Source organism: Lepus europaeus, chromosome 7 (assembly GCF_033115175.1).
Source record: "Lepus europaeus isolate LE1 chromosome 7, mLepTim1.pri, whole genome shotgun sequence".
Taxonomy (NCBI): Eukaryota; Metazoa; Chordata; class Mammalia; order Lagomorpha; family Leporidae; genus Lepus; species Lepus europaeus.
The window spans coordinates 24,243,384-24,262,027 of record NC_084833.1 but is presented as its reverse complement, the minus strand read 5'-3'; the positions used below and the strand labels follow the sequence as shown (position 1 = coordinate 24,262,027).

General features: G+C 38.4%; 1 pseudogene; it reads right to left on the bottom strand.

Moving 5' to 3' along the window:
• Positions 1-784: 784 nt before the first annotated feature.
• Positions 785-18,644, bottom strand: part of LOC133763701 (E3 ubiquitin-protein ligase makorin-1-like) — a 44,715-nt pseudogene continuing 26,855 nt past the window's right edge.

The following is an 18,644-nucleotide window of genomic DNA, read 5'->3' as shown; positions in this document are numbered from 1 at the left end:
CTTGGGCCCTGTACCCTCATGGGAGACCAGGAAGAGACACCTGGCTCCTGGCTTCGGATCGGCGCAGTGCGCTGGCCATAGCGGCCATTTGGGGGTGGTGAACCAACGGAAGGAAGACCTTTCTCTCTGTCTCTCTCTCACTGTCTAACTCTGCCTGTCAAAATAAATAAATAAATAAATAGGCAATAATAGATACAGGGACTCATCAGCTTATTTACCCTGGGAGTAGATACTCATTTCTCTGTTTAAAAAATAATTTTACTGAATTTCAGAGAAGTGGGTAACTTTTCCAAAATCAGAGTCAGAAAATGGTGTGACTTCTCTTTGATAGACGTTGGCCTTGAGTGCTTTCCACAGCCATTTCCCAACTTACTTCAAGACAATCACACTTTTCAATGGAAAGTTTAAGCACGAATCCTATATACAAAGGAGATAAACATGTACTTACTATGATTGATTATGAAGCTTGCCAGGCACTACCAATCGCTTCAACTCCTTCCTCTTCCTGAGGTACATAAGAGGGTCCAAAGGAAACCCTTATTTTCTGATAGTTTGAGATCTACTGATAGTCATGTTATCCTTTGTTTTTCAGATTTACATTTGTAACTTTTTGAAACACAGAAAACAACACATTCCTTGGGGAACGGTAAGGGAGGGAGACAGGCCCCGGGTAGAAATTATTACCAGGAGCTCCCGGAGCTGAGAGGCCTGCCTGGGAGAGCGACACTCCCTGCCACACCAGCACAGGGGCTCAGCAGACGAGTTCACACGTCACACAAAGCTGCTACAGATGCAAGTCATAAAAATCTTCCAGCTCATCATGAAACAAGCCCCACTCGTCTTCAGAGTTGGTCAGCTCGTCGTCCCCACCTGGAGCCAAAAGCATAAGCAACATCTCGCCCAGCTCAAAAGTGACAACCTCTTCTTTTTTCGTGGTCAAAAGGGTTGCTGTTCTCTTCCCTCAATGAGCTCCCGAAGCGGTTCCTTGGCTGGCCCAGCATCTGCTTGATGTTCCCGTCTTTGTGGCTCCTCTCTATGGTGATCAGGGTACGCATGCTCTTAAAACAATTTTCTCCAAATGGGCAGATTCCACATCCTTAATTAAAAATACCTGCATGCCTTGTTGCTCATTGCCTCCTTGTATTTCTGAATGAGTTTCTGCTTCCCTTCTTTCCCCTCCACCCAGTACTCCCTTGGAATGACAAACCTAGATGCGATCTGGCATTCTGGGCAGGACGTTAGGATCTTGCTCTCCAACTCCGTCACTTGCGAATACAGTTGAGACCATAGGTGTGGCTGCAGTTGGAGAGGACCCCAAAGCGGCGCTCGCTGGCACTGGCTTTCTCATAGACCACCAACACGCAAATGCCACACACCATGCATGTCCTCACTGTGCTGCACAGCGAACCAGAGCTTCACGTCGTTCTCATGGGCCCCCGGGCAATATTTTATGTGTTGTGCGATTTCTGCGCAGCATCCATCAGGTGTAGGACCTGTAGCCCACACAGGTCACACAAATCTCCATAGAGAGACAGTGCCATAGCGGTACTCTCCCGGCACTCTGCCAGCGCAGCATAGGCACAAAGCTGCTGCTCTTTTTCCCACCGCAGTTTGTTCCTTCTCTGATTCTGCCTTGGTCACTGAGCCCCGCAGGGGTGCTTCAGTGCAAGAAAGAGGCAGATGAAAATGTTTAAGAGGGTAGCAAAGGGCCAAGTGGATAAGGCAGGGATAGGAACTGTAAGGTAACTGAGAACCTAACCGCAGGTGACTTGTTTAGTCCAGCTGCTGCCCCCAGGGACAGGGCGGTGACTCTGGAGATAGGAGAGGGAGGTCACTGCCTCTCCTGTTCCTGATGTTACTGCGGAGCTGCGGCAGCCCCAGAAGTCCCCGGGTCACAGAGTTCCTGTCTTGCTGTGAGGGAAGGCGGCAGCGTGGCTAGGCGGAGGGAGCCGGGGGAGCTGCGGCTAGCTGCTGGCGCCGACTGTCTCCTAGCGCCTGATGCTTGTTATATAGAGAGGCTGACAGGATTCAAGGAAAGCAATTAATGCTGGTGCTAAGATGCCATATTGGTAGCAAACTGAATGTTCTCATTGAATGAGGTGGTTTGTATAATTTGGTGAATATGGAATTAAAATGCAATTTGAATTTTCATTATATTTTTAAAATCCTTTCGTCCATTCACAGACCATGGATTTCTTTTAGGTAAGCACATGAGTTCCTCTTTTTTTTAAAGATTTATTTATTTCAAACACAGAGTTACACAGAGAGAGAAGGAAAGGCAGAGAGAGAGAAAGAGAGAGAAAGAGGGGGGGAGGTCTTCCATGCAAGGTGTCTGGCACGTAACAAATTTTCCCAGTCAGATGAATCAATTCACAAGCTTTTATTGGAATTCCGCTCCTGGGTGAGGTTCCCCAGTTCCAAAAGAGTGTGTGTGTGTGTGGGGGGGGGGGGGGGGCGGCTGGGAAGTCGTGCTTCAGAGGTTGGGAGGGCTCCTTTTATAGATACAGGGTGTGGGGGTTAAAGGTTGAGGCAGGTCAAACTCTCATTGGTTGACCTTTAGGCAACCCTGGGGACCTTGACCAGGACTTTTCTCCCCAGAAATGCGGGTAGAGACTCCATTCCCGGAAGTGTAGGCCTTCTCTCCTTGCGGATCCCAAAGCTAATATTCCACCTCATGGTTCATTCCCCAGTTGGCCACAATGGCTGGAGCTGTGCTGATCTGAAACCAGGAGCCAGGCGCTTCTTCCAGGTCTCTCAGGCAGGTGTAGGGGCCCAAGGACTTGGGCCATCTTCTCCTGCCTTCCCAGGCAATGGCAGAGAGCTGGATAGAAAGTGGAGCAGGGGCCATGCTGTGGCACAGCAGGTTAACGCCCTGGCCTGAAGTGCAGGCATCCCATGTGGGCGCTGGTTTGAGTCCCAGCTGCTCCTCTTCTGATCCAGCTCTCTGCTGTGGCCTGAAAAAGCAGCAGAAGATGGCCCAAGTCTTTGGGTCCCTGCACCACATAGGAGACCTGGAAGAAGCTCCTGGCTGCTGGCTTCAGATTGGCACAGCTCTGGCCGTTGCGGCCAACTGGAACCATCAGATGGAAGACCTCTCTCTCAGCCTCTCCTCACTGTGTAACTCTGACTTTCAAATAAATAAATAAATCTTTAAAAAATAAATAAGTGGAGCAGCCGGGACTCGAACTTGCACCCATATGGGATGCTGGCACTGCAGATGGGGCTTTACCCACTTCACCACAGCGCCAGCTCCAAGAGTTCCTCTTTTTCTTCCCCACCAGTTCCTTCAACTTTCAGTCACTGTCCAGGTTGCTATAAGGTATTATCACTGCATAACCCAACTCTCACATAAAATGGACTGTAATACTGCTAATGCTCTTAATTTTGGAAATGGATCCTACATCACTGATTATTCCTCCACTAGAAGGAAAGAAAACAATGTTTTGCCTTTTAGAATGTCTATGAAATTAACCTCTCCTAAGTGGTTTAATTTTCACTATAGATTCTGAGGTGTTCTGAAGTCAGCCTAATGTTCTGTAGTCAGCTACCAACTTTTGACATGCTAGAAGGAGCCCTGGGGTTGGAGTTGGACAGCTCACTTCCAGTCAGTGTGACCCATTTCCCTTTGTGATCTTTGGTCAAATCATTCTTCAGTTTCAGTTTTCCTTCTTCTTAAGTAGAAAATAACTGTAGAATCCATTATGTTTTGCAGAATGACATTTGAAATATTTAGCAGTGAGGATGGCAAGGACATTGTACAATCAGAATGGATGTTGGCAGCAAATAGCCAGGATCTCCCAGGTGAATAGCAGCATTGATGGTAAGAATCGGGTGACATCACAAGAACTAGCAGTCATGGAGATGCTTCATAAACCAAAGAGCAATCTAAGTTTCATGTCCATCATAACAATAATTTATAAGTCCTGCATATACTTAGAATATTTGCAAATCCTGGTGCTTTCCTTGAGCTTTATAAAAAGGAGAATAGTAATGATGAGGATGAAGATAATAATGCCTAAAATGTATTGAATTTATTTTTTGGTGGACTGTGTTGTAAAAGCTTTTCCCAATCACTCTTGATTTCTACTAGAACTCTAAATGGTGAGCATCATTATTCTCTACTTCATGGAAGAAAAAAAGTGAGTCTCAAAGATTTTAACTCATATGATGATGTTCCCACTGACAAAACAAGAATTCAAACCCAAATGTGTCAAATTTAGAGCCAGTGTCATAACCTGGATCCTGAAGTATGATTTACACTCAGATGTCTTAGCAGATTTCCAAAACACAATATATGATAAGTAGGACTTCTATCATTTGTTACTTTTAACATTTTTTATTTGTTTATTTTATTTGTTTGAAAGAAAGAGACAAAGAGAGAGAAATATGTTTCACAGGTGGGTTCATTCTCCAAAGACCTGCAACAACTGGAACTTGACCAGGTCAAAGCCAAGAGCCATAAGCTCAATCCCTGTCTTCTATATGGGTGGCTGGAACCCAACTACTTGAGTCATCATCTGCTGCCCCCAGGGAATGCATTAGCAAGAATCAAATCAGTAGTGGAGCCAGAGCCTGAACCCAATCACTTGGCCATGAGATGCAGGATTCCCAGAGGGCATATTAATACCAATGTCCATCTGTCCCTTGTATTTATTTCTAAATTGTTTCACTAACAAGATGAGGTTACTCTACATTTAATTTAAGTTACAACTGCATATACATTTGTAAAAACCAGGAGTTGCCTAGTATTTTGACATTCTAGGTGGTTGGGAGAGCCAGATTGCAACCACAAAGCAAATCCATGTAAGCATTTCTAGAACCTGTCCTAAGAATAGTTCAGAGAAAAAGAACTGAATCTCTATAAAGTTTTAGAATTTTCTTTATTTTTCTATTATTTATTTCTTTATTTGAAAGGGAGTGTTACAGAGGAAGAGACAGAGAGAGAGAGAGAGAGAGAGAGCGAGAGAGAGAGCTTTCCAAATGGCCACAACAGCTGGAACTGGGCTGGTCTGAAACCAGGAATGAGAAGCTTCTTCCAGGTCTCCCATGTGGGTGGCAAGTGGCAGGGGCCTAAGGGTTTGAGCCATCTTCCACTGCTTTTCCAGGCACTTTAGCACAGAGCAGGATGGGACGTAGAGCAGCATTGACTCAAGTGGGCGCTCATATGAGATGCCAGCATTGTAGATAGCAACTTTACCTACTATGCCACAATGCCAGACCCTCTAGAATTTTCTTGTAATTAATTACTTTTCTCATTTGAAATAGATACTTGATTTTCCACCCAGTTTCACAAGTAAAACATTTCTTTGTATTTCATAACATTTTTAAAAATTGAGAAATAAAAAAATTATATGTAGTTTTGACATACAACATGTTGTATATGCATTGTGTAATGGTCACATTCAACTAATTAACATAAGCATTACCTCATATGCCTGTATATGTGTGTATGTGTCTATGTGGTGAATAGCAATTTTGAAGAATACAACTATAATCACCAGTTTACAAGAGATCTCTCTTTAAATATATATATATATATATATATATATATATACATGTATATGTATATATATATATACAAATACATGTGTGTGTGTGTGTGTGCGTGTACATTTGACAGGCAGAGTTACAGAGAGACAAGGAGAGACAGAGCAAAAGAGTGAGAGAGAGAGAATCTTCCATCTGCTGATTCATTCCCCAAGTGGCCACAATGGCTGGGATTGGGCCAGGCTGAAGCCAGGAGCCCAGAATTTCTTCCAGGTCTCCCACATGTGTGCAGGCACCCATGAACTTGGGCTATCTTCTGCTGCTTTCCCAGATGTATTAGCAAGGAGCTGGATTGGAAGTGGAGCAGTCTGGGCTCAAACCGATGCCCATATGGGATGCCAGCACTGCAGAATGGAAAAGGGCTTAACTCTCCACACCATAGCACTGGCCTCTACAAGTGATCTCTTGAACTTACTCTTTTTATATGTTTAAAGTCATATATCCTCACAGAAACAAAAAGTATAAAAATACTATTTTAGTAATAGCTATAGCATCACTTCACATTGGACAACCCATTAAGGACTGATCCCACATGGGACATAAGTACACAGTGACTTTTGATGTTGATTTAACAATTTAACACTCTTGTTTATGGCGTCAGTAATCTCCCTAGGCTCTAGTCATGAGTTGCCGAGGCTATGGAAGCCTTTAGGGTTCACCGACTTCGATCTTATTCCGATAGGGTTATAGTCAAAGTGGAAGTTCTCTCCTCCCTTCAGAGAAAGGTACCTCCTTCTTTGATGGCCCCATTCTTTCCACTGGGATCTCACTCACTGAAATCTTTCATTTAGGTCTTTTTTTTTTTTTTCTTTTGCCAGAGTGTCTTGGCTTTCCATGCCTACAATACTCTCATGGGCTCTTCAGCCAGATCCGAATGCCTTAAGGGCTGATTCTGAGGCCAGAGTGCTATTTAGGACATCTGCCATTCTATGAGTCTGCTGTGTCTCCCACTTCCCATGTTGGATCGTTCTCTCCCTTTCTGATTCTATCAGTTAGTATTAGCAGACATTAGTCTTGTTTGTGTGATCCCTTTCTTTACTTAGTATATACTGAATCAATCTCCTGTATATAAAGATAATTGAAAATGGAAATACAAAACTTGGTATTAAATTGGAAATTACATAGAAAACTAATCAATTTTTTTAAAAAAAAATCATGTAGGATCTCTGTCCTTAATGTGCTGTACACTGTGATTTAATGCTATAACTGGTACTCCAACAGTATTTTTCACTTTGTGTTGCTATGTGAGGGCAAACTGTTGAAATCTTTACTTTATATATACTCAACTGATTTTCTGTATATAAAGAGAATTGAAAATGAATCTTGATGTGAATGGAAGGGGAGAGAGAGCAGGAAAGGGGAGGGTTGCGGGTGGGAGGGAAGTTATGGGAGGGGGGAAGCCATTGTAATCCATAAGCTGTACTTTGGAAATTTATATTCATTAAATAAAAGATTAAAAAAAATAAAGTCATATATCCTTTGACACAAAGTCTTCCCATTTTCCTCCTTTACAACCTTTGCCTCTGGTAACTGCCATTCTGTTCTCCACTTCTATTGAGGGAATCGAGGACAAAGAGAAGGCCAGACTGGCTCCATTTTGCAGGCCCTTCTCAGCTTCAGCTCCTTACTACCGTGTAAACACTAAATATAACAGGCTGGAAGCCCATCTTAACGAATATTTGCCAACAGACAAGATTTAGGTTCAGCAGAAGCAAATTAGAAAAGGTTCCATGAAGGCTGCCCCTGACGTCATGGCAGCTAATGTATAACCACTGAATTTGCAAATTAGAAATAACATGCTGAAGACATAGAAATACCCCTAGACTGCAAGAGCTCAGCAGCTTGGTCTCTCTTTCTACCACCCTTCTGTTCATATTATTTGGAGCTTCTCTTCTTACTTAAATAAAACTTCACTTCTTCTGCTCTCATTGTTGTATCCGTCCTCATAAATTGTCATTGACACCAGGACAAGAACTCAGACTCATCTCACTAGTTTTTCTGCAACATAATGAGTGTAAATCTTTTATATTCTACATACAAATGAGGTCATGTGATTTCTATCTTTCTGTTTTTGGCTTATTTACTTAACATAATGTTCTCTAAGTTCATTCATATTGTTGCAAATGACAGCACTCACACTTTTCTAAATTCTAATAGTATTCTATTATGTACCAATACACCTTTTCTTTTCCTATTGGAAAAATATACTTGATTTTTAAAATCTTATATATAATTTTGTTTTTCCTCCTGTTCCTAAAACCTCTAAAAATTTGATGACTGTTAGACACCCCAAAAATTGGATTTTCCCTGATCGTGGCTATTCAGTTAGGACAGAGAAGGTAGAAAGCCTGGGAAGCCAGGTTAGCACAGTTTTCTCGCTCCTCTCAATTTCCTGTCATTCTTAAGTCCTCAGCATAGCATCCCTTTCTGATTTTTTAAATCTGGTTTTATTTCCCTTGCTTTGATATCAGTAATGTCAACATCTTCCTCTATCACAGTATTTTCACAATGTATCATATATTACTCCCCAGCTACTGAACTATAAGAATCCTAAAAACTAGGTGTGTCTGACTTGTTTAGCATTTTATCTTCAATATCAGGTTCAATATGCAAAAAAGTAAGAACTGAATAAATATTTAAAGAATGATATAGACTGTTCTCTCTTTTTAGATTCACTAGCATGATTTTTGAATGTCTTTGTCTTGCTTAAAATTATAATTTTTTACATAAAATTTGTATAATATTTGTATAATAGAACATCCTTACTAGAGACTCAGTCAACAATTCAAATAGGAAAACTTTTCAGTACAGCAACACATATATGTGTGTCACCAAAAAGCACAAGGACCCCCATAAAACACACCAACACAAATCCAATGAGTCACTAACTACTCATTTACAAAAAATAAACACATTTCCCATAGAACAACTGACATTTTATGAAGAATAAAATATATCTTATAAAGATCCTTTGTTCATGACAACTCCTAAAACCTTGTGTCAGGAATTTAAGTGGATCAAAAGGCCAACTAGAAGATGAAGATTGAACAATCTTAACTTCTGGCTGCTCTTAAGGGAGTAGCATAAATCTTTTATGGCAGCTTGAAAGACAGTTTGATAAGTTTCTGCAGTTGCTTCATGCCTCTCTGGGTTCTTCTGAATCAATACTTGTCCAATCTTGTCTATGGTTTCATAGAATCATAGAAACATAGAAGACAGAATTAGATGGAACCCTAGAGATTACATAATTTAACCTTCCACACTGTAAAAATCTCTTTCATACCATATTGAAAACAAGTGAGAAAACCTCATCTGGAAGATATCCAAATTTGGAGCAGCTCCAATAAATGGAACAAATGCTCATTTTGTATCTTTCAAATTTCATCAATATCTGCCTTGTTATAATGTATTTCTACTAGATACTGTTTTTTTCTTCCAAAACAATGCAATATAAATTTCCTTTTACTACATGACAATTTGTCAGCCTTTTAAAGTGGTTATCATGCTTCTTCACAGTCATTCTTTAAGGCTATATTTATCCAGTTTTGCACCAGTTTTACATGATTTCCAAACTGATTATCTTGATCAATCTGGCTCAGTACACCTTAGAAGAGAGTTTTGGGTGTGGTTACTTGCATGTTGGAAAAACTGCAGGCAAATAGACCAGATTACAAACTCTGAGGGAACTGTATTATTAAAATCATTTCATTTCTATGCCTCTGACTTTAAAGCATTTCCTGGTTTCCCAATCTTGCATTGAACTTCAAGAAGGGCACATTTTCAAATCCCCCCCTCTAATTTTGGGGTTCGTGACAATGAGGAATCTCCAGAAAGTAAAACCAAGACAAGAAGCTTTCTACTATTCCTGCTCAGCAGATTTGGTCAAAGCTATAAATCCATGTTTCTTCCTGTGATTTGTATTCTCCTTGTTTCTGAAAAGACAATTTTAATTATCTTCTGTCTTTACCTTCTCTATATTAAATGTGTTATTGTCCAATATTTGGTATTTGGAACCTGTGGGACTTTAGAACACTTAAAAGCCTATTTAGACTGGTAGGAAATGGCTGCTCATCGCCTGGAATTTTTTAACTTGTTTGGAAAACACAATTAGATAAAATATTGAGTTGTAAGGATAAGAGGCATGCGAACATAGTTGGGAAGCTAGAGTATGATTCATGGCATAGGTAGTAGTGACCTACACCTGTGTTTTTTATTTTATATTTCTTATAATAAAAACATTGCTTTAGCAGGGATTTTGTTATTTGGTTAAAAAGAAAGTTAAAAAAATTATCAACTAGATGTATTTTCCTTTCTTACTGGTGTGGAATTTTCCACACAACTGAATTTTGATCAATGATATTTAATTGGATTTGTTTTGCGGGATTAACAAGGACATTTCTTTAAAGAGCAGGTCGATACACTTCTTTATACTTTCTGCAATCTGCTTTAGAAACACTGTGTTGATATCTGGAGTTCATCTATCATCTTTCCTCATGAGGATAAGGAACTTAGGAACGGTAGAACTGAGAGGTAGAAGAATGCTGTGTCCTTGATGACTTCATGGGCTTTTAAGGTAAATCTTGCAATGCCAACACCTACGCTTCTTTGTTTGAATGCATGAGCTCCTAGATGCAGATCACTGCTCTGGAGGAAGGTGAGTTGTGCTTATTCTATAGAAGCACAGTTCCTCATACAGTACTTTTCCGTTTTTCTAAATAACTTTCCATGATATTTCTGGATGATTATTTCCTTTCTATCTGTGAACACAACATTAGTTTTTAAAATGTTTTCAATTAATCTTTCACTTCTTTTGAACAAGTATCATATAAATAAAATTATTCTCATTTCATAATTGACATAAAACAATTCATTATTTTTATGAATTGCATATGAGCAATGAATATATTTATAGCCCACATTCATAGTAGTAAATATATATGGGCCTATAATTTAAAACTTCATTTAAATTATAAACAGGTGATCCAAAAACTTAAAGGAAATTGATCATCCTAGTCTCCCTGAGATGTAATATTATATCCCAAATGTATAACTGAATTTGAGGTTTCTACAGTTTTAAGTTATTGATTGTCTGCTCCCTTTCATTTACACAACCCAATAACCATACAATTGTTAGGTATCTGAAGTTTGTTTTTCAATAGGGAGCAAAAATGGTTTTTATATTTCCTGAAACCAGTGGTAAGAGAAAATGGTAAGAAGCAAGAAATAGCTATGATTCCATTTTTCTTTTCCCTTATGAAACATTTTATGTTCAACGTTCAAGAGATTTGGTTTCATATCTCCCAAACAGTTTTTATATTAATATCTCTCTCTTTGAAGACTATAAAGGCCAACCTTAAAAACAATGTTGAATATGGAATGAGGCAATATACAACAAAACTCTGATCACAGCCAATTTCTAATATTGCCTAATTCTACTTTACTGTATAGTTGTTATTTTCCATTATCTGACTTTGGTTTGGAAAATTAAAAATTGTGGAGTGTAAAGTATTTAAACTATACCTGTTTTATTGAAACTAAGGCCTAAAACCACACTTTAAGATAAAAATGTGATGTGAGTTGTGTGTAGTTTTATAATTTTTAAAGCCACTTTAAGAAACAAGTGTATTCAATTCTGATGCTACATTTAACCCAATGTTGCAGGATAGTATCCTTTTAACATGTACTCAAGATAAAAGCAATTAATATGCCATTTGAAAGTCTAAGTCTTCAAAGTATGATATTATTTTGTACTTACTGCACATCTTGGTTTGAACAAGCCACATTTCAAGCGCTCAATAGCTACATGTGGCTACTAGCTATAATATTGGGCAGCAAAGGTCTAATACAACAAGGCATGGATCTATGATAAAAACCACCCACATTTTTACATTGATTGGGTGGAAGATGGAGCAGTGACTGGAAATCTCAAGTGACATATTTGTAGGTGCTCAGAGTACCTTAACAAAGGAAAAGATAACATTTAAGAGCCAGTAGAGTATGGGCACTGACAAATCCAAACAACTTGTGCAAGAGTATATGAACACAGGTTGAATATAATCCAAGCCCATGTATGCTTTCAAAAAATCCAAAAGTCACAGTTATTATCAATTAATGTTGATAACTCTCTGTCCCATTAATACAATATACTCTTCTTGTGAGGAGATCCTGTGTGTTTTCATTTTGGGGGGATCAAATAACTTTTCCAGTGATGACACATATAATATGTAATAATATAATAAATATAACAGTACTTCTACATAAGAAAATCTTTGGACAAGCAATTGAGTTGTAAGAAGTAAAGTGTGGAAGCTTTATTTATAGAATAATTTTTTTACCTAAGATTGAAAATAACCTGATTGTTCTGTTTAAAGAAATGGGAGTCATACAGGGTGAAATATTCAATAAATATTTACTAAAGTGATAGATGAATGTTTGCCACAGGAATATCACTTCATATTTATTGGTTAAGTATTTGTACTTAGTGATTTCTACTGGGTGCTTCCTACCAATAATGTGAATATTAAAGACTACTTTTCAGTCATAAAACACATTTCACCTAAAGACATCGGTATTTATACAGTGTTTTATAGTCTTTGAAAGCTAACTACTGATAATGGTGTGATTAATAAATAAGTATTTGAGATGTTCTATGCAGGAGGGAGAAATCTAGCTAGGTTACTGGCTATTCCTCACCTAAAAAGTAGAAAATAATACAGAAGACAGGGAGACGAAGATGGAATTCTGATAAACTTTCGGTAACTGAAGACAATTAGAAATGAGAGAAAAAAATAGCAACCTTGCAAAAATACCTTTTGTATTGAGTCAGGAAACTTTCAAGTTTAAATAAAAACATCAATTAAGGTATTTCTGTACTCATTCAGTGTGTATGCACACGCACACACACACACATGCTCATAAATATAATCTCATCTATAAGAGTGTAGTACCACTAATGGCCATGAGCATATGTTAAAACTCTTCATATGTTCTTATGCCCCAAAACAGCAGTTAGTAAAATTTTGTTGCTTACAAAATAGTGTTTAATTAAATACACATTTCTATTCAAGCAATGAGAATTACACTAATTGTACCAAACAAATACTTCTTTGCCCTTTCGAGGTAAACTCAAATTGCACATCAGTATTAATATCTGAGAAATGATAAACTTGGTATTTCTTGCTATGATTTATGAATCAAATTATTTTACTTACCAAGACAGAGTGTGCCTTTAATTTTATATTGAATGCGATAAAGTAGAGGCTAAAATGTAAATTTACTAATGTGTAAATGACTTGAAAATAAGATTCATATTTATTCATTAGATGTTACAGTGACTACATCTCAAGATTATTTTTAGGTATAAAATTAAACTGTACAAACAAGCAGAACATCTCACTCAATAGCTAATTCAGAGTAAGATTATTATCTTATTATAATAAGTACCTGGATAAACAATATTTAAATAAGCACAGCCCTGCCTTACAGATTTTTTCCCTGAGGATATTGTAATTGCTATTGTTCTTTAATAATGCCTGACAATGACTAGAATTGGGGTTTGTGAAAAGAATTTGAATTATTTCTATCATTCAGTGAAAGACTGCCTTGTGCAGCATCTCAAATTCATTAGCACATAATCATGTTTTTAAATCTTACAGCAGAAAGTAAAACTGAGCTACTGTTAAGGTCAGATGTTATCATACAGAGTTGCACACTCAGCTTTAAAAGATGACTGCTGAACCAAATGCTGAGCATTTGCAAACAGAGCTGGTTTCAGCAGGAATGTTTCAAGATACTTCCTGGCTAGTTTTGCCCATGAAAATCATCAAGAATAGGATGAGTAACAGAGCAAACTCTGAGAGAGGAAGGAAGAAGACTTTTCTTTAATGATTCTCTACTCAGTGTAGTGAAATGGTAACTTCTGTTTGCTTAATCATTTACTTACTCATTCAGGCCCAAAACTCTTGAGTTAAGAATTTAGAAAATGGGCATTACATGTTGAAAGCCTTGTTCCCTGATGCTGAAGGCATTCACAGAGCAGAAGTGGAAAATTGGAGAAGACGACAGTAGCAGAAATTCTGAGAGCTCTGATTGTTGTAGCCACAGGACTGCTACCATGTAGACACAGAATGTCACCATCCAGGTGGAAAGGTTGTGGGGAGTTAAATTCTGCAGAGAACTTTTTATAGGAGATGATGCAAAGGTGATAAAGAAGGCCAATATGCACAGGGCAGACACTCAGGAGATAGGTTTAATTGGGAAGAGACCAATTTACAGTTTCACACATAGTGAACCACAATGACTACTAAGTGTTTCCATGAGGAACCAAATGAGCAGAAGCAGATTAAAATTGCAACCCAGGTGGTTGGAAAAACTTGTTTATAGGGCTGTGATGTGGTAGAGGATATAGCACCTTTTTCATAGAGGTGTAGACAAGAAAAAGAACAAGGAACCATGCCCTTGTCATGGAATTTTTCATCTATGGCTATTCTGGGCTGAAAGTAGGAGTTGATGATATTTTTCTTGCAAATTCTGTCTCTAATTCAAAATCAGAAAAAGCCTTGGATAAGAAACGATAGTGTTAAAAATCTACTTTTTGTGTGCCTTGAAATTTTATAAACTGAAATCCCCAATGTGATCTTAGTTGTGGGTAGGACCTTTGAGAGAGAATTAGATTATGAAGAAAAGCCCTCATGAATGGAATTAGTATCTTAATAAGAAGATCCCAGAAAGATTATTTCATTTATAACCAAATTATATTAATATTTTGTCATGACTTTGCTCTTATTTAGATATTACCATGGAAACTCTTCCTTTTTGAATTTCTATTATTGTGAAGTTTAAAAAAGTTTTAAATCACTGCACTAACTGGTTGCTGACATACTTATTATTTAGAAATCATCTTACCTGCTTACAACATTTAATATTGTTCTGGACACATACAGTTTTTGCTTGATTGAATGTTTCCTCCCTTCACCCATGGTTGCATTTGCAACTTATGTAACAATTTAATCTGCTCATTCATTTATTTATTCTTTCATGCATTCATTTAGAAAACATTTGCTGATGGTGCTCTGCGTACAAAGTAGAAGATACCTGAAATAGGATAGGAAAGTTTGCATTTATTCCTAAATGATATTTTCTGTGAATTTCAAGGAAGTATTTTATCTACAGTTTATTTTCTCTTATATAAAAATAAATATCTGTAGGATATACTCATTACTGAAAAACTCTTAAGATTTCCCATATAGCAGATACTTCTTAGGAGTTTTTCATGTATTGTATGAACCAATATAATTCTATGTGGTAGATAGAACTAGAGTGTCCTGTTTACAGTAAATAAACCAAGACTAAAAAGGTTATTAAACATGCCCAAAGTAATATAGCTAAAAAGTGACAGTGATAAGATCTGAATTGTAATAATAAAAACTACCCAAATGAGAATAAGCATTGGTATTTATTCAGAGCTTGCTATAACAAGAAAATCATTTATTATCACTTTATCTGGAAGATATGCAACATCAGGAAGGGTTGTTGGAAAAAAGAAAAAGAGAAGAACTCAGATAGGCTTCAACTGGATGATATTGGCTGGAGAAAGAGGCATGCTGAGTGACTTGGTTTGGGACATCTTGTGTAGTAGGTTGAGGTTCACGTTTGGCTTTCCCTGATTGGTCATAAGTTGAAAGTGAGAGCCGGCGCCGCGGCTCACTAGGCTAATCCTCCGCCTTGCGGCGCCGGCACACCGGGTTCTAGTCCCGGTCGGGGCACCGGATTCTGTCCCGGTTGCCCCTCTTCCAGGCCAGCTCTCTGCTGTGGCCAGGGAGTGCAGTGGAGGACGGCCCAAGTGCTTGGGTCCTGCACCCCATGGGAGACCAGGAGAAGCACCTGGCTCCTGCCATCGGAACAGCGCGGTGCGCCAGCCGCAGCACGCTACTGCGGCGGACATTGGAGGGTGAACCAACGGCAAGAGGAAGACCTTTCTCTCTGTCTCTCTCTCTCTCACTGTCCACTCTGCCTGTCAAAAATAAAAAAAAAAATTAAAAAAAAAAAAGAAAGTGAGAACAAAATGTTGGTCATAAGTTGGAAGTGGGGACAGAAGTTGATTACTGACCAAATCTTAATTGTGACTAGTTGCTACAGAAGGTATGGCTTAGCCTCCTATGTTATTTGCTGCATTTCATGAATAAGAATTCTATTTCCTAAACTAATATTCTCTGGCCATTTTTCCTTGGATCTAGTAGAATTTTTACTTAAAGGCTCACTCTCAAAACTATATTCTATTTTTCATAGAACAGATGATCACAGTGTTTACAAATCCCCAAATGCAACAATGTGCAATTAATGTAATTGTCTACAACACTGCACCAGAATATTTAGGAGAGAAAAAATGAAACGTATCCTCACTGTGAATATATTTTATCTTATGGAAAGGAAAATACAGAGTTAAGAAGGATGGAAACTTACAAAAAAAAAAATAAGAAGTACTGTGTAGGGATTGAGATTAATTCAAAGCACACTGGCCTCTTAAATAGTGAAATCTTGGCTGGCGCCCTGGCTCACTAGGCTAATCCTCTGCTTGTGGCACTGGCATCCCGGGTTCTAATCACTTTTGGGCGCTGGCTTCTGTCCCAGTTGCTCCTCTTCCAGTCTAGTTCTCTGCTGTGGCCAGGGAGGGCAATGGAGGATGGCCGGAGTGCTTGGGCCCTGCATCCACATGGAGGAAACACCTGTCTCCTGGCTTCGGATCAGCACAGTGCACTGGCCATAGCGGCCATTTGAGGAGTGAACCAATGGAAGAAAGACCTTTCTCTCTGTCTCTCTCTCTCACTGTTTAACTCTGCCTGTCCAAAAAAAAAAAAAATCTATCCTCTTGCTCTCCTCAAACTAACTAAATAAATAAATAGTGAAATCTTTGAATGGCTAGGAATTCAGAAGGGAGTCCCAAACTCAATGGCTCCAGAAGTCAAGCAAGAATCACTACAAATGAACCAAACAAGGGAAACAGAATGAAGAGTACTGAAGTGCCTAACACTCATTTAAAACTTGCATCCTGGGGCTGGCATGTAGTTGATAAAGCCACTGCCTAGTATGCTCATGTCCTGGCTGCTCCACTTCCCATCCAGTTCCCTGCTGATGGCCTGGGAAAAGCTGGGGAAGACTGCCCAAGTGTTTGGGCTCCCTTCAACCACATGAGAGTGCCAGATGAAGCTTTTGGCTCTTGGTTTCAGCCTGGTCCAAGTCTGTCCATTGCAGCCATCTGGGGAGTGAACCACTGGATGGAAGATCAATGTCTCTCCATCTTTCTCTCTTTAACTCTTTTAAAATAAATAAATAAATCATTAAAAACAAAAACCCTTGTATCCTTACTCAATTTAGCCATTCAAGCTTGTAGCCAGGGGTGGCAGAAAAAAATAGGTTCTTCTGTAAATATTTTTATATCAAAATTCTAGCAACAAATTCATCTTATAAATAAAATAAAACACATCAAGACCAAACAAATCAACAATAAAAACTCGCTAGTAATCAAAGTAACCATGTCCATTGGTCTCATGTGGCCAAATGGGCATCAGCTAGAACCAGTACCTAGAGAAACTGCAATATGTTCACAGGGGTTTCACAGGAAGTTCCTCCTATGCTGTTGCTGGGCCTAGTGTGTTACCCAAACTTGTCTCTTCCCTAAGTATCCAATTTTCTTTACAGAATCAGGAGGTGTGAATCAACATATGTTCTTTCACATAAACTGCACAGCAACCCAGTGAGTTAGGTATGATTATGCCTTCAGGCATTCATGAAACTGAAAACAAAATGTAAAACAACTGTGCAAGATGACACAAAAATAACTATACAATGGTGTGTAGAGGCAATACGCAGGAGAAAATAATCAGTGTGTAATAAGGTTAACTACTTTTTCAAGGTGATCAGCTTATAGGAAGCATTCAGTGAAAGAGATTGGAAGTGTTAAGATTTGAGCCTGTCTCAGTTTAACCTCTGAAGAAGAATGAAATACTTTGAGAGCCAGAAATTATTTAGATACAGCTAACATTAAATATTTTAATTTTTAATAAAATAATGTAATTAAGTTATGCAGACTCCTCCCAAAATCTTCACTTATTTCAAATGAACTCTTAGTACAAAGTCTGATAAATGCAAACTTAAAAAACTGTGCATCTCAACTAGGTAATCTTATGATATGGAGATGTGGTGCATTTGACTGATTTTTTTCTTTGTTTGTTTCATCATTGCTTATAGGGCAAGTAGAATTTTTTTTTTGTCAAGATAAACCAGAAATCTATTTTTCTTAAGAGACTAAAGTGACCAGAATTTTTTCTTTCTGAAAACAGAAACCAGTAATTTCTGTTTCTTTCTTTGTATCTGTTTCCTGAGTTATGACTTAATTTCCTCTCCCAGTCTCTACTCACAAATGTGCATACTACAGGCAATATTGTCCTGAGAAAATACCCAAGAAAAAAATCAACATACAATGCATCAATTCCTCAGGCATTCAGCAGGAAATGAACATATATTGACCAATGAGTGGAATAATAGCTTTGTTGACAATGTCAGTGGAGGTGTTCAATCTCCAGGCAGAGAGGGTGGAGACACAGGGAGGGACAGAATGAGCAGCATCTCTCTACTTTCTTCACTTGCCTGCTAGCTTCTCTAACACATGGATGGGCAATTTCTAACAGATTGTCATATTATTTTGAAAGTTAAACCTTTGCAACTCTATTTTTCTGAAAAGCTCAGGGCATAGTTCAAAGAAATTAAAATACAAAAATTTAGCAATGCAGCAGTAAAAAAGGCAAGGAAGTTTGGAAAGACACTGAAATGAGTAAAGGATTGGGGATGGAAAGAAAAGTTCTTTTTTTTTGAAAAATCAATTTTAATAGAAGGCCTCGAAGAATCCACTTTATTCAAGGTAGGATGTTGATAAGGTGTTAGTAATTAAGGACATTCTCCATGGATAGTCTGTACAACACTTCACTGTATTATATTATTTCAGGCTGTTTCTTTTCTTGATCATTGTTGATATTTAGATGAATGAGACAAAATGAGCTTCTGCTTAGACTGTAATTATGAAGTGATGCTGATCTCTTGAT